The sequence below is a fragment of the Cupressus sempervirens genome, chromosome 1 (genome assembly GCF_028749045.1).
Source record: "Cupressus sempervirens isolate cs-2001-9-10 chromosome 1, ASM2874904v1, whole genome shotgun sequence".
NCBI lineage: Eukaryota > Viridiplantae > Streptophyta > Pinopsida > Cupressales > Cupressaceae > Cupressus > Cupressus sempervirens.
In genome coordinates, this window is record NC_143118.1 from 609,495,111 (window position 1) to 609,497,665 (window position 2,555).

Sequence of the window (2,555 nt, forward strand, 5' to 3'; positions counted from 1 at the left end):
TCATGCCACCGTCGACTTTTCGCTCGAATCATGTCACCCAGGGCACCTCGATGCTACGTGACCCGAGCCCTGTGCGCGATCCAAAACCGGGTAACGTTTTTTTTTGAACTCCCAAAATTTCATTCTTTTTTGCCTTACGAGCCCTATCATGATCTCTTTTTATAAAGAAAATTCTCAAATCGGATCGTTTCGGCTAGCCTACCTCGAATCTGGCTAGCTAGGCGTAACGCCTCGAGTCGGCTCGGCAATACGTGAACTGAAACTTGTGCGTGATCCAAAAGCGGGTAACTTGTTTTTTTTTTTCTTCTTTTTGTAATGCCCAAAATTTAGCGCTTTTCGCTGTACAGGGCCTCCCATGATTTTTTTTGTTTTTTGTTTTTTTTCCCCTCGTCGACCCACTCTGGCGACCCAGTCGGGTCGCCCGAGGCTGGGGCGACGGAGATGGGTTGACCTAGTCGGGTGACCCAAGTTGGGTCGACCCAGGCGTGCGATCCTGGCTGGGGACAGCAAGTCGATTCTATAAGTTTGCTTGCCAATTTTGCTAGCCAGGTCGGCTCACCAAGTCATCTAACCATGTGGTCTTTGCCAAATCAAGAATTGACTCTTTAAGTCCACTCACAGCTCGTCAAGCCGGCTCACCAAGATGACTTATCGTCTTGCCTCACCAGGTTGCCCCACCAGGTCGCCTCTTCTTTAAGACCGCTCACCATGTCGGCTCCCCAAGTCACCTCACCGAGTCGACTATTCAGGTTGCCTCACCAAGTCGACCCCTTAAGTTTGCTCACCAACTCAGCTCCCTAAGTCAGCTCACCAAGTCGAATCACATAGTCGTTTTACCACCTTGCCCCAGCAGGTGTGCTCGCCAAGTTGCCCCGCCGAGTTGCTTCTCTAAGCCCACTCACCATGTCAGCTCACCAAGTTGGTTGTTCAAGTACGTTGCCAAGTCAACTCTTTAAGTTCGCTCACCAGGTCAGCCCGCCCAAGTCGCCTCTTTAAGTTCGTTCGCCAGGTCGGCCCGCCCAAGTCGCATCAGCGGGCTAACTCGCCGAGTCACCTCGCGAAGTTGACTCTTTAAGTGCGCTCACCAAGTCGACTGTCCATCTCGCCTCGATAAGTTGGCTTGCCGAGTTACCGCACCAAGTCGTCGCCTCTTTAAGCCCGCTCACCGTGTCAGCTCGTCAGGTCGGCTCACCAAGTCGACTAATCAAGTAGGCCCACCAAGTCGCCTCAAGGATAGCTCCTCACCATGAGTCGCCTCACCATGTTGACTCAATGAGTCGCCTCACCATGTTGACTCTTTGAGCCCGCTCGCCAGGTCGCCTCACCAAGTCGACTCGAGTACGTTGCCAAGTCGACTCTTTAAGTTCGCTCGCCAGGTCGACTCGCCAAGTCAGCTCACCATGTCATCTCAACGAACCAACTCGCCGAGTCGCCTCACCACGTCGGCTCTCTAATACCACTCGCCAAGTCGCCCCACCAACTCGCCCCGTTAGGCCCACTCACCACATCGCCCTGTTAGGCCCACTCTCACCAAGTGGACTCTTTAAGTCTGCTCATAAAGTCGAGCCACCAAGTACTCTCACCAAGTCGACTCTTTAAGTCCTTTCATCGAGTCACCCCACCAAGTACTCTCGCCAAGTACACTCTTTAGGTCCGTTCGTAGAGTCACCCCACCAAGTCGACCCTTCAAGTGCGTTCATCAAGTCACCCCACCAAGTCGACTCTTTAAGTTCACTCATCAAGCCACCCCGCCAGGTCAGCCCACAAATTACTCTCACCAAGTCGAATCTCTAAGTCCGTTCATCAAGTCACCGTCCCGATCTGGCCGAGCCGTTCTGGCCGAGCCATGCTGGCCGAGCCGATCTGGGCGAGCCGATCTGGCCGAGCCGTTCTGGGCAAGCCATGCTGGCCGAGCCGATCTGGGCGACCCGTTCTGGGCGAGCCGATCTGGGCGACCCGTTCTGGCCGAGCCATGCTGGCCGAGCCGTTCCGGCCGAGCCATGCTGGCCGAGCCGATCTGGGCGAGCCGATCTGGGCGAGCCGTTCTGGCCGAGCCTTGCTGGCCGAGCCGATCTGGGCGAGCCGTTCTGGCCGAGCCGATCTGGCCGAGCCGTTCTGGCCGAGCCTTGCTGGGCGAGCCGTTCTGGCCGAGCCATGCTGGCGAGCCGATCTGGGCGAGCCGTTCTGGCCGAGCCGTTCTGGCCGAGCCGATCTGGCCGATCTCCAAAAACGGTGTCGTGGATGGCTGTTTGGTCGCCTCTGTGCCAACTCGATCGGCACAACATTGGGAATGGTTCGACAGCGGTTGTCGTTCCAATGTGTCATCGGGATGTCTTGGAACGCGGCCTTTCAAGGGCGAGCTCGCGTCTAGCACTTGGATTGTGCGTCGTCACAAGTGATTGGGGAGATCTCTCTGTGAACGGCGGCATGTGCGATTGCAAGAGAAAATTGACTTAGTAGTCGGAGCATTGGCCTCGGGCCATTGTGACGGCCTTGCAATTTCTCTATAATTGCAACCTATGTTTGCGCAGTAGCAGAGTTTGCACGTTAGATTG